The sequence below is a fragment of the Felis catus genome, chromosome B3, assembly GCF_018350175.1.
Source record: "Felis catus isolate Fca126 chromosome B3, F.catus_Fca126_mat1.0, whole genome shotgun sequence".
NCBI lineage: Eukaryota > Metazoa > Chordata > Mammalia > Carnivora > Felidae > Felis > Felis catus.
The window spans coordinates 76,526,750-76,541,191 of NC_058373.1; the positions used below are offsets into that span (position 1 = coordinate 76,526,750).

General features: G+C 33.5%; 1 protein-coding gene across 9 annotated transcripts in view; it reads right to left on the reverse strand.

Moving 5' to 3' along the window:
* NOVA1 (NOVA alternative splicing regulator 1) overlaps nt 1-14,442 on the reverse strand; it is a 149,770-nt gene that overhangs the window by 94,846 nt on the left and 40,482 nt on the right. For 3 of the 9 annotated variants that reach the window (XM_045059746.1, XM_045059744.1, XM_045059745.1), the window contains one exon: nt 6,190-6,291. The exons of the other annotated variants lie outside the window; for them this stretch is intronic. The gene's annotated coding sequence lies outside the window, so the exon portion shown is untranslated. The remainder of the gene's footprint in view (nt 1-6,189; nt 6,292-14,442) is intronic. 9 annotated transcript variants of the gene reach the window in all.

Genomic DNA, 14,442 nt, shown 5'->3' on the forward strand with positions numbered 1-14,442 from the left:
AATAAAACAAGGAAGAAAAACAAAACAAGGAAGAAGTATTAGGAATGCGGGGAGAAATGGAGAAAACTGAATGAAAACCAGAACTGAAAGAATGAATGTGCCTAAGAACAGATAAAGAGCAATAACACTGGGAGACAAAAATCAGAGGCATAAAATATAATTCTTACCACCTCAAACATTTTTTGAAATATGGACAGAAATAAATAAGAATATAAATATTAATTACTTAACAATAATTTTACAAAGTTTAATCTCAGTGTTCAGAAGAGATTAATTTACCAAATAATATATGGAACACATAATAGAGACCAAGTGGCAAGGGGTTCACCAATAAGTCAGTGGCTATCTAAAAAATGCTCTCAATCTAGTCAGACAGACAAATTTATAAGTAATACAATAACACTTCACACAAAGTATGTGTGAGAACACAGTAGACAGAAGTTATTCTAACTGCAGGCACCAACAGAGATTTCCCCTAAATTGGTCATCAAAGACTGGGAAGGATTCCACCAGGAGGAAAAAGTAGGAAGGACATTACAAACTCACAGTATAACCTAACACAAGGCACAGAAATATAGAAATGGATGAAAGTTCACAGAAACTTCTAGAAATGCAAGATGACCATTATGGCCATTTTCTTGTTTTCTCAGTTTCAGACAGGAACCAAAGCTGACAACGAAAGGTTCTAAGTACTATACCTAAGGTAACAGCTCAACTATGCAACATTTGGAAAAATGTAGCCAAAAATCGCTCAGGCATTGTTTAATCCATCGCTCATATAAAAACTATAAGTATATATTGGAGGAGAGGAGCTTACATTGTTTGAGGAAGAAATAGAACAGCGACCCACTCAAAGTTTGGCCTATGTCCCTTAGGATACAGGGCATTAAACGAATGATACAGGAACTGGACCTAGGCCTAAAAACATCTAAAGGCAAGAGGTTAAGATGCCCTTAGTCTGGGGCTACTACCTTAGAAATAGCCAATTTCAGAGTTTGAAGTAAAGAATTACATTTTCCAATGGGATATTTTCCAAGGACTCCTGGGAAAGGAATTGGCATTGAGTCATTTTTAAAGGAATTCTACACAGAGGACTGCAAAGGGAACAAGATAACCCCAGAAGAAAGAGGTTCAACATAGACTAGAAAGTCAGAAACCAAGGATAGTAGTCAAAAGAAGACCAACAAAGGAAGTCTCAACTGTATCAAGGAATTACAACTGGGGTGTCCCCCAACAGTGGGAGTCTGATAAATCCAGGAAAGCAAAAAAGTTAAATTTCCAACATGCCTTTATTGCCAATTAGTTCTTCTCTATTTCTAACATTAAGCTTTGGAAGACCCACCAGGAACAGCACGAGAAGCTGGGAGAAAAACTAAGGCAAAATGAAATTAATACAAATGTCCACTAGTTGACATGTCTCCACTCATGTGTGTAGGCCTTCTTTATTCCTTTTTAATCTTTAAAAATTCTTTTAAATGCTTATTTATTTTGACAGAGAGTGAGTGTGCTAAAGAGAACGTGAATGGGGGAAGGGCAGACAGAGAGGCAGAGAGAATCCCAAGCAGGCTCCATGGTCAGCACAGAGCCCAATGCAGGTCTCCATCTCGTGACTGTGAGATCATGACCCAAGCAGAAATCAAGAGTCAAAAGCTAAACCAACTGACCCCGGCACCCCAAGCCTTCTTTAAACAAAGCTGACATAAGCGAAAATTTTCACATTGGTGAGAATTTAGAATTTTAATTTCATAGCCTTCTTAAAAAAAAAAAAGGTTATCTGAAAAGTTAGTATATTTTCAAATGCCAGGGAGTAAGCAAAGAAAGGATTGAAGAGAGAATGAAAAGAACAAGAGAAAGAAAAGAGCAAGAGGAAGAAGAACAAGAGCAGAGAAGAGATAGACACTTGAAAAGCATGTATCGAGAAGCAGAAAAGAAAATATTCAAGGTGGGATTTCAGGTGCCATGACAGGAAAGAATAAAGTAACTTTCCACTTGCACCCTGGTGAGTTCACCTCTTAATAAATCCATTAAGAGTGACAAATGGTGAGTAAAGTAGTCAATTATAAAAATGCCGTAATTTTGATATGGTTATTATGGAGCTTAAAATCTATCCTATAAATACAGAATTAAACATTTTTTTAAGGAGTATGAATCATGTGTTATGAATTTGTTGAGGGAGAACTTACATCTATTTATAAAATGCTCACTGTTTCCTGAGTTGCAGAAACTCTTAAGTACTGAGTTAAAGAAGTTAAAGGCAGACTCCACTCTCAACGAGTTTACAGAGGAAACAGACAAGCACAAAGGCAGTAATAATACATGAGCTAACTGCTAGCATAGGAACAAGCAAAGCCAGAGGACCATATATATACAAGGGTCACCTAACAGGAGTATAAGAGGTGAAGGATGAGTAGGAAACATCTTAGTTAAGGAGAAATCTGTAAAGGAAGACCTGAAGAATGAGGTTGAGTTACACAGATGATAGCGGTCTGGGGAAAGGGGGTGTGTGAGTAGTTGGAAAGAATGTTGCAAGCACACAAAGACCCAAAGAAGGCATGACATATTCTAAAAACTGCAAAGCACTCGGCATCAATTAATCAATATATGCAGTCTGCAAGGAAAGAAATGAGGTTGAGGACATAAAGAGGGAGTCAGATCACATGCACAGAATATAGATTTTATCATAAGATAAAAATGAGGTCCACTGAAGTTCTACTAACACTCATTTTTTATATACTGCCTATCCAGCATATGCAAAGCACTTTCACATATGTTTTACTGTTTTTCCTCACAACAACCCTGTGAGGTAGGTGTAATGATTTCCTATTAACGGATTAAAAAAAAAACTTACAGTTATTAAACAATTTATACTTTATTTAAATAGCTACAAAGTGGCAGTCAGGATTCCAGGCCATGCTTCAGAAAGTATATCACATGCTTACACACACACACACACACACACACACACACACACACACACACACAAACACTTTACCTATGACATATAGAAATTTCAGGGATTAAGCAAATTTTAGGTAATAAAGGTATGTTAACTTACTATTAAAGAGATTTGCGGCATAGTTCTTTATACAAATTTAGACTTTTAAATTTTTCAACTAATTAAATGTACATGAGAAATATCTGCAAAATTCATAAAAAGTGGCCGGACTTAATTGATACATAACACATGAATATCAAAGACTGAGGTAATTATATGAGTATTCTAACTTCATATAACTGGTGTGAGGTTCTTTGGAAAAAAAAAATTCCTCACATTTCTTTCTATATAAATTCAAACTGCAAATATTATCCAATGGATATAAATTGTATTTCGGATGATAGAAGATAATGTCTGAATACCAAAGTTTATTAAATAAACTCAAATATTAACCATTTAGTATGAAAAGAATTGTCCACCTAATGTGAAATTACAAAATCATTTCCCCATTATTCACAATGAAACATCTGAAAGTGTTTCATTTTCCTATTACATGACAAGATTCTGCTCAGACAAATTTGATGAGACAAATAGTTTTTTAGACATCTGGGATGAATATAAAAATATGCCTTTAATTGAAAAGACAGAGGATGTTATTTTGTAAAACTGAGGAGAGCATATGAGAATTTTAAAATATGGATTGAAACTCTATATGAAAATGTTCTTTAAAATTAGTTTAAATTAAGTAAAATCTACACCAAAAGTACATTTCCTTGCATTTTATTTTCTCATCAATTTCACTATTTCTTCAGCTGGTGCTGTATTTCTTTTTAAAGCTTCCAACTGAAAGCTATATGTTGTCAGAGAACATTATTGCCATAAGTCTAAGTACATATTACTAAGTATTAAAAATTCATTTTATCTATATACTTCTCTCGTTTTTCTATTTCAAACAGAAGATTATAATGGGGGAAGATGGAAAAAATACAGGTTTCTTTAAGATTTAGTTAATCTTGATCTAGTATTTATTTCTGAATTCAAAAACTATTATATGAATATAAATTATATAATAAGCCCAACCACAATGCTGGTCCTGCAGAATAATATGAAAACCCCTCCCTTTGAGAAACAAACATTCAAACAGAGATAATAAGTATCTATAAGATACTTTACGCAATGAAGGTGATTTCTAAATAAACTAAATAAATGTTCCAAATATACACTTTAACTGAAATACCAATATTTTCCTTTATTTTTGATTATACAAGTAGTACATGTTCATAAAATTCATAGAATACATAAGTATATTCAATAAAAATGAAAGTTTCCATCTAATTCCCTTTTCCAAATAACATACGTTGAACTATTTTAAAGTATAAGATTCATTTGGTTAAAAACTGAATCTATTAAGTTGCTAAACTTACATCATCCACAGAAGGTCTAATATATAACAACTCTGTATAATTGAAAATTATATACTCAGATATGCACAACAGGTATTGTTTGAACTTTTCACCAAAACAGTATATAAAGCATATGGTCTATTCTGTCAAATATATTAACTTCAGTTATTAAGATAAATGAGATGAAGCAATACTTACAATTACACTGTTTGTAGAAAATTCAAAAGAACCAATTCTAGCAAATCAAATATTACATATACTGATAAAATACCTTCTTGCTAAAGATACATAAGTACATTATATTATGTCTAAACTATATTCTTTAAAATATTGATGTTTACTTCTTTAGTGCTTTGACTGCTGAAAGAAGTATTAAGTCTAAGTAAGAGGGAAAATCTCATTAAAAAGTTAGTTTTTCGTAATATTTAACTGCATTCCACTGTGAATGTAAATCTTAGTTTTTAAAAATTTACCAGATGCCTCTATGATGAACAGGTTGTTGAGAATTTTATTTATTCTCAAAAAAGTTTATTTCAAAACAGCGAGGTAATTCCACTAACAATTAGAGACAGTTAAAAATCTTTGTAGGAAATCAGACCTCTTCTTTTGACTCTAAAATACCATCACTCGGCATTTAATTAACACAAATAATATTCTAACTAGAACAAAGTCACTTGCACCAAAATATCTTGGTTACACAATGTAAGGTACATTCTATATACATAGAATTCTACCCCTGAGTTAAACAGAAAACACGTAAATAAAGGGTCTGTAGAAATAATTTCTTCCACCCACCTCATTTTACAAGTAAGTAAACTGTGGCCCAGAGAAGCTTTTATCTGCTTTCATTGAGAATCTATAGGCATAGAGATGTATACAAACATCATTTAAATTATGATGTAAGTTAAAGTTACCTAAAACAAATGACACTATATTTCATAAAATTAAGACTCTGTGAAGACTAAGAGACCCTAATTTCTTACCAGAGAAATGTCTACAGATGCACACACACACAAAAATAGATAATAAGTCATATTATTGACTAGAAATTCTGCAAAACAATGAAATATAACAATCCATATCATATTGTTTAACAATAGACACAGGAGCTTCTAATGTTATTTTCCTATCCTATAAGGCACAAACATACCAAACTATTATTAAAAATAGCACTCTGGTAAACAGCTTTTACAAAAGGAAAAAGAAAATCATTAAATAATGAAATGGAAGAGAAAGACTAAAATACATTAAGTGAAATTTCAAATATTTACTGTTTCTTCTCTCCCAAGCTTTGTTTCAATACACTAAAAAAAAAAAAAAAAAAAAAAAAAAAAAAAAAAAATCAAACTCAAAGCTTCTAAAACAAAAAATCAAAACTAGGTTCATTATAAACTGGCTTTGTTGCAAAGCTTTCACCACAAGAATGAAAGTATTATAACTAAAACATAAAACACTATAAGGAAAGCTAATTAGGATGTTCCTGTTGAATTTTAAGTTGATTTGCTACTTTAAGAATACAGTTCTAAGATCTTATATAATATTGGTTTGGTTATTTGAAAATATTTAAAAACAAATTGATTCTTTTAAGCTTCATTAAAGTGAAGTATTTATGAAAGCACTTTAGTTTCATATGCTTTTAGAATAAAATAATTGCCAAGGAGTGCATCTATTTGTTTGTTATTCAATTCAGTACCAATCACAAATTAGATGACGTTAAAATAAAATTTAGAGCCAGGGAGAGCAGCACTAAGTTTAACTGACCTCAATACATTTTTAAATGATGCTTCCCAGTTATTTGTTATTCTCTCTTATTGGGTTTTCCAGTCTAGGACGGGTACACAAGAAACTTACAGTCTATGTAGTACTCCTAGTCAGTTTCACTCTGCAGATGGCACAGTGGAGAAATACCTTCTGTACAGGACCATGTACAATTTCTTCTGCAGCTGTCAGCACCTAGGGGAAAGTGCGCTGTTAAACAGTTGCTGCGTTCCACCTCAGAAGTGGCTGCAATTCGGTGGTGGGTGAAGTGACTCCTGTACATATATACAGGGATGAAAAGTACTATAGAAAATGAAAATATTTAACAACAAAAGTGGCTGTCTAAAAACTGTGCCACAGCAAAACAAAATACATCATTCAGTCACAAGAGCCCTACACAGATGGGCTACCGTTCATTTAAAAATTCGATGTTAAGAATGATTGAAGGAAAAAGTAGAAATACAATTATTCATACAACATAACTGTAAGTCAATGTTAAGACACATACGTAGAAAAATTAAACCCAAACACTGTATACAGTTTTATAACATTACTTTTATAGTAATTTACCTAAAACCAAGCAAATATATACAGTAAGATACTTCATTATATTTAGCTAATTTAATGCTTTTACTTTAGATGACAATTCAAGGGGGAAAAAACAAAGGAGGTGAGATATCAGAATTGAAGCATCAGTGACATGAAAATATATTTAAAAGTAAGGAAACCCATTCTGAAATTCTAAATTACTTTATATTTAAAAACCAATGTTATGAAATAACTAGTCCTCAACAATTAGCAATGGTTAAATTATTTTTCATATAATGGACCTTTAAAAGTGATCTCATGTAAAATAACAACTTTTCTTCTCCAAAGTCTCAAAGAGTTATAAATAAATACAGTCTTCATCCTTAGCCCACATATCAATGAGTTAACTAAGTGTACAATAACTTTAGTTCATTAATAAGGAAAACTGTTACCATCCTACTTTTACTACAACACCCTTTCTATGTAATTTACATTTGATGGAATTACAAGATCAAGAAAAGATTATTCTCTGAGAAATATCACTGAATCAATCATGAAGCTGGAAGGCACTACCTTTCTAATTTCTTATCTCTAGGCAGAGCTACTCTGTTTACCCTGAAGAAGTAACAGTTCACATTACTTCAAAATACGCACATACAGTCATGAAACAGAATGAGAGTGCTCTGAAGCAAAGTCCAACAAATGTGACCATTAAAAAGTGTCCCATCCATCAAACTTCTGAATCTCACTTGCCATAACAGCATTTATGTATTTATTTTGGTATATACCTAGTAGAATTAGAGATAGTTGATAATTTCCTTTCAGCTTCTTCAAATTCTTTCTAGAATAAGGCATAATGCAAACAAATATTACCTTCCTAAAGTGATAAGAGGTAGTAGAGGAAGAAAAAAATACAGAGTTTATCAGTTTCTTTATTAAAAGAAGACACAGATCAGAGATTCCATTGTGGGGTCCATGTATGTGACTTAGGTAATCTAGAAATTCTGCAAAATTGCATGCTAAAAATAAAGACCTATTATAGGGGACCACAAGCACATTTGTCTAGGGCGAACAGGCCGTAAGCTTTTGTGAGGTTCTCAAAAGGTTCTGTGACTCCCCTCCAAAATTTAAGGAACTACTGATAAGTGGTTTGAAGATACCCAATTGAGTAGGTGGAAGTAATCACTTAAATTAAATGTCTAACTCTGAACAGCTGTTCCTTCTTTTTTTTTTTTTTTTTTTTACTGAAAAACAGACACAGAGATGTTCCAACAACCAAATGAAATAATTCACATAAACACACGGTACAATACCTGACCTAAAATTATCAGTAATAGCAATAATTGTTCAAAAAAGCTGTATCAAACAACCAGAACTTCCTTATAGGTTCTCATCTTTGTTTATTGCTACATAACTTATTAGTTTTATTTAGCTAAGTCTTCTACTTTTATTTAGCTGTATCTTCTGAAAGAGACCAACATTGCAAACTATACATTTCTATACTATTTTAGATGCAAAATTGCTAAATACAAGTTTTGAGACACTGCTATGTACTCCTATAGTCTACATTTCCCAAAAGACCACACTGATCCCTTCTATGACACTGTACTTATTTTGAACAGGCTCAGATATGGAAAATATTTAGAGCTTCAATTGTCTATATAAAATAATTTCATTTCCTTTGTCAGTCCCTCCTTTAATTCACACACATAATAATATATAAACAAAAAAATCTAAATTTGAAGAACCGATCAAGGGACCATATTTTCTGAAAGGTTATACTACAAGCAATACTCTTAATTTCGTAAATTATTTTCCCTATTCCTTTCAGTTTGTCTTGTGAAGGTAATGATTCAATATACATTCATACATGCACAGCCTTTAAAAAGAATCTGTGAGTTACAACATCTGTAGATTAGCCATACCTTTGAAATAAATTCCACATTACAAAGAACATTACAAAAGAGTGTTTATGGTGCTCTTCAAGACTGTAGCAACTTTTTAAATACTCATCAAAAATGACAAATGAACTCTCACCATGTATTAAAGGTACCCAGCGAAGAAAATGAAAGAGTTTGCTTATATATATATATGTACACACACACACACACACACACACACACACACACACACACACACATACACTTAGCTCCCAACCACTTCAAATGTAAAGAACTTTTTCCAGAGCCTTCTCATGATAGGAGTTACATTTTATGTATTCACACACTAATAAAATATATAGCAGTAAGATAAAAAGGGGAAAGCCTTACATAAAGGTATAGGAGTAAGAGAGAAGCATATGAAAGCATTCAGAATACTGCAATGAAAAGGATATTAGTAGAACATAGAGTACATGCACAGGTCAGTGAGAAGGACAACAGCCACAGGTCCAATTAGGCTCAGGAATTTTAAAATATTTTATTCCAAAGGGTGGCAACTTGAGAAGCATTTAACAAAAATCACTCTAGCAGCAGCATGGAAGACCAACTAGAGGTGTGGATGGTTCAACTGGGATGAGAACACTGGGAATATATAATTAGGATTTTAAAAAATCTATAAAAAACAAAAGTATACTACTATGTAAAAACACTAGAAGACTAAACATTGTGCGATAAGCCAAAGCTATTTCTAAAGTTTGAGTATAGATACTAGCATTCCTTCATTTATTCACTCAACAAAAAAAAATTGAGTTTCCTATGAGTCAGGTTCCATTTAAGACACTAGGTAAAGCACTGAACAAAGGAGCCAATGACCTTTCAAAGATTTCATGCTAATGAGAGAGACAGATAATAAACTATTAAATTATAATAAAATGTATGGAAATGACTCAGGTATAAAACAAAAGGAAAGCAAGTTATAGGAACAAACTAACAAATATACTATTTTAACAAAGTAGTCAGAGAAAACCTAAGGAAGCAGCAGTATATGAACAAAGAATGAAATGACAGGAGTCCACAGACTATCTGGGGTAAGAACACTACACACAAAGAACAATAAGAACAAAGTCCTGTGACAGGAGCAAGTGATCAAAATTTTAACCTGGTGTCAGATCACACAGAAACTTACAGACCATAATAAGGACTTTGGACTTTTTTAAAAAAACTCTTAGAGAAAACCACTGCAATATTTTGACTGGTGGAGTAATATCACTTGTTTAATCTTTTGTAAGGATCATACTAGTTGCTGTGGTTGAACTGATCGTAGCCAGCAAGAATGGAAATCACCTTATCTACACTTTGGCTTTCTGCAGTTTTAGTTACCTGTGGTCAATGCTGTCTAGAAGCAGATGATCCTCCTTCTAACGTATCCTCAGAAGATTAATACTAGCCTAATGCTACAACACAATGCCTATCATTAACCTTCTTTCATCTCATTCACATAAGCATTTTATCATCTCACATCACCAGACAGCTGAGCGCAGTACAATATTTTGAGAGACAGACCACAGTCACATAACTTTATTACAGTATATAATCTTATTATTAGTTATTGTTGTTAATTTCTTACCATGTCTAATTTATAAATTAAACTTTGTCATAGCTATGCATGTACAGGAAAAAACACTATACATAGGGTTCATTACTGTCTGTGGTTTCAGGCATCCACGGGGGGGGGGGGGGGGTTTAGACATATACTCTGCATTGATACTACAGTACCAGCAAGACTATGGTAAAATTTACATAACAATATGAGGTGGGATTGATAATTAGAACTCAAGACTAAGAACAAAAAATCATCAATCAAGTATTTAACATTCAGAAGTCAGAGATCAAACGTGAGAACCAACTACTCCTTCATAACTGAAACATGTTTACCTTCCCCAATTCTTTGTTATCCCAAACTGCCCACCCTCGTCTCATTTTGAGTGAGTCAACCAACTTGAGAGTTTCCTTCAATGACTTAATGTAGTTGACAGTGCTGTTGTCCAAGAATCTAAACCCAGTATGAGGGGGTCCAAAAGACTGGCAAGAAGGAAGACAGTTATCTTTCAGTTGGACTTCTGCTTGCATGTATGCTTGCTTATCATCCCATGCTCTCTCCGCTTTGGTAGACTTATCTGAGGGGAGGGGAAAAAAACCTCAAAGTTGGAAAGCAGGGTAAAGAGAACCACTGTAATGGCAAAGAGTGTCTTGACTGTGAAAGTAGCTGAACTTGAGCCTCCAGACAATGGGGATCCCAGCAGCCAGAGGCTGTGAGTATCCTCGAGAGGTAGAAACTGAAAAAAAGTAGAAGACAAGCCAGAACTGGATGGAACTTGACACACCAAAAATATCTCACCTCCAAAACAAGTTTTACAGTAAGTGATGCATCAGAAAACCAGTATTTTTGTCTCTTTCCCCAACAGAAAGCATTAAGGTCTAGTCAGTATTCAGCAGAGGAGAAAAAGAAAACTAAAGTTCTCCTACTTAAGTAGGAGATCTTTCCATCTCTCCTTTAGGTACCAGAACCCAGGGGGAGAAATAGGAATAAAAACGAAAAAGCAGCTCACTCTCCACTCACTGGAGTGAACAGACTGAACGACTAGATTCAACTCTTCCACACTCCAATCTCCTAGAAAAGCCAAGTGGCAATGAGCAGAAGGGAAAAAGCTGAGTTTTAAATCGGGCTATGAGGTTAAAAATTCAAACTAGTCAGATAAACAGACTTTACCAGATTAAAGTCAGATTAAACTCTTTTCCTAAAGTGTCCAAAGAGCTATTTTTCTTCAGATAAGTAAATAAATAAATAAATCACTTGACCAATCATAAACAAAAGTGCCACAGGAGGAAAAAAAAAGCCATTCTATATTTGCATCTCCATTTAATTCCCCATCTTGATTCATACCATATTATGAAATGGTTAGCACCAAAGAGCTACTAAGTGCTTCTGACTTTCCATCTAAAATACTACATGAATGTCAGGCTAAATGCCTGCATTATTAGTCTTACTTCTTATTCTTAAAGAACAACTGGTAATAATATAACTACAGACATTTTGTCAGGAATTCCTTAGATTTCTCCCTTATATAAAACTTAAAGAAACATTCTGAACATTTATAAATAATATAGGTCTTATTCGAAAAACTAACAAATAACTTGTATACAAGCTAAAAAGTAAAATCTCCTAAATAGGATGCTAAACTTAAAAGCCTGCAGAACAAAAAGGCTCTAGCAAAGGAAAAAGCAAAAAAGAAAGAAAAAAAAACAGGTTAGAATATTTATTGTTCTAAAGGAACACTTTCAATATTCACAATGAAGTAATCTAAAACACAATTTTAAAGAATATTCCGCTCTCATAGTTAGTAACTTAGAAATTTCCCTCAAACTGAATCACACTCTTTCAAGTCATTTAATACTTAAATTAATATTTAATGGGAATTCCCTAAAAACTCAGATATATCCTTTAAAATAAATTAAGGAGTATCAGTATTTTACATGGCTAAATTATGCATAACCTTATCTCTGTTTAAATGTCACATTTTTAGAGAATTCAGGATCCTATTACATTGATGTTATTTTACAACAGTTTATGTAAAGTCCCCATTCATTTTATAATCATTCATCATCCTAAATTATACCATGCATACTCGACATATATTTTATCAGTCCTTCTCAGAGATACAACATAATGAAAAGAAAATATGAGTCAAAATTACAAAACTGAGTTCTCTAATTATACCTTTTTTTCTAACCTCTTTTTAAAAGGCTGTAAGAATAAATAATGTAAGTTATAAATTAAATTGGAAAGTAAGGAAAATCATACAGACTCAAGTCATCCACACTCACATGTTAATTCACTGTTAGTAAATAATGTTCTTGAGGGCGCACCTGGGTGGTTCAGTCAGTTAAGGTCCTGACTCTGGATTCCAGCTCAGGTCATCATCTCATAGTTCGTAAGATCAAGACCTGTGTCAGGCTCCTTGCTGTTAGCGCAGAGCCTGCTTGGGGTTCTCTATCTCCCTCTCTCTCTGCACCATTCCTGCTCATGCTTGCGCGCGTGCTCTCTCTCTCTCTCTCTCTCTCTCTCTCTCTCTCTCTAAAATTAAAAAAAAAATAAAAAAGCAGAAAACAGAAAACGTTAAGGGCACCTGGGTGTCTCAGTAGATTAAGTGTCTGTCTTCAGCTTGGGTCATGATCTCACGGTTTGAGGGTATGAGCCTTGCATCAGGCTCTGCACCAACAGCTCAGAGCTTGGAACCTGCTTTAGATTCTCTGCTTCAGATTCTGTGTCCCCCTATCTCTGTGCCCCTCCTCCACTTGTGCCTCCCCCTCTGCCTCTCTCACTTGTGCCCTATCTCTCTCAAAAATTAACGAATATTTAAAAATAAATGTTAGCCAGATTGTCAACACAATGTTAAAGGAGAAGAACACAGTTGGAGGCTGATACTACAGGACTTCAAGACTTACTATGAATCCACAGTAATCAAGACAATGTGGTATTGGTGAAAGAACAGACAAATCGATCAATGAAAAGGAACAGATATAAATGCAAAAAAATGTAATCAACTGATCTTTGACAATGAGGCAAATTCAGTGAAAAAAATCAATGAAGAAAGGATAATTTTTCAACAAAGGATGCTGAAAAAAAAGAATACACATTCAAAAAAAAAAGAATCTGGATGCAGATAAAACTTTCACAAAAATTAGTTCAAAATGAATCAAAGACAAAGCTACAACATTCCTCTAAAGTATAACATAGAAGAATATCGTAATGACTTTGGGACTGACAGTGACTTTTAAGACAACACCAAACCATAATCTACATAAGAAAAAAACTAAGTTAGAATTTATTAAAATTAAAAACTGCACTGCAAAAAAAAAAAAAAAACACTGTTAAGAATTGAAAAACAAGCCACAGGTGGGGAAAAATGTGCAAAACACATATCCAAATATACAAAGAAAGAATATACAAAGAACCTTAAAATCTACCAGTGAGAAAACAACAAAAAATGGGCAAAAAATCTGATGCATACCTCATCAAGAAGATAAGCTGATGGCACGTAAGCATATGAAAAGATGCTGAATATCATAATATTTATTAGCTTGGTAGGGCTGCCATAACAAAGTACCACAAACTGGATAGCTTAAGCAAGAGAAACTAATTTCTCACAATTTCGAGGCTAGAAGTCCAAAATCAAGGTGTTAGCAGAGTTGGTTCCTTCTGAGGGCTATGAAGGAAGGATTCAGATTCCAGGCCTCACTCCTTGGCTATAGATGACAGTCTTCATGTGTCCATGGAATTCTTCCTGTATGCATATCACTGCGTCCAAAATTCCCCTTTTTTATAAGGACACTAGCCATAATGGATTAGGACCCAATCTAATAATTTTACTTTAATTTGATTAATTCTGTTAAGACCCTACCTCCAAATAAAACCACATATTGAGGTACTAGGGGTCAAGACTTCAACATATGAAATTGGGTGGGGGACATAATTCAGTTCATAACAGTATTTCATTAGGGAATTACAAATTTAAAAAAACAGTGAGATACTACTACACACCTATAACAATGGCTAAAATCCAAAACACCGACAAATGCTATCTAGGATGTAGAACAGCAGAAACTTTTATTCATTGCTGGTGGAATGAAAAGTGGTACAGCTATTTTTGAAAATGTTTGCAATTTCTTTCAAACAAAATATACTCTTACCACATGATCCAGCAATCACACTCCTCAGTATTTACACAAATGGGGTTGAAAACTCAGGTCCACACAGAAGTCTATACATAAATATTTATAGATTTCTTCATAACTGCAAAAACTTAGAAGCAACCAAGATGTTCTTCAACAGGTGAATGAATTAACAAACTGTGGTATATCCATATTACAGAATATT